Raw genomic sequence first — 454 nt, 5'->3', positions numbered from 1 at the left:
GCATCCTTGTCACCCTACGAGGTACGGTAGTGACTTGATCCAAAACTTCATGATCACTATCATAAGCTTCTACTTCAATTGGTGTAGGCGCCACAGGAACAACTTCTTGTGCCCTGCTACACACTTGTTGAAGTGACGGTTCAATAACCTCATCAAGTCTCTACCATGCTCCCACTCAACTTTCCGAGACAAACTTTTCCTCGAGAAAGGACCCGATTTAAGAAACAATCCCTATTGCTTTCGGATCTGAGTTAGGAGGTATACCCAACTTGTTTTGGGTGTCCTATGGAGATGCATTTTATCCGCTTTGAGCTCGGGCTTATCAACCTGAAACTTTTTCACATAAGCGTCACAGCCCCAAACTTTTAAGAAACGACAACTTAGGTTTCTCCAAACCATAGTTCAAAACGGTGTCGTCTCAATGGAATTACGTGGTGCCCTATTTAAGTGAGTG

This window comes from Triticum aestivum, chromosome 3B, assembly GCF_018294505.1.
Source record: "Triticum aestivum cultivar Chinese Spring chromosome 3B, IWGSC CS RefSeq v2.1, whole genome shotgun sequence".
NCBI classification, from domain to species: Eukaryota; Viridiplantae; Streptophyta; class Magnoliopsida; order Poales; family Poaceae; genus Triticum; species Triticum aestivum.
Note: the sequence above shows the minus strand (reverse complement) of the source record.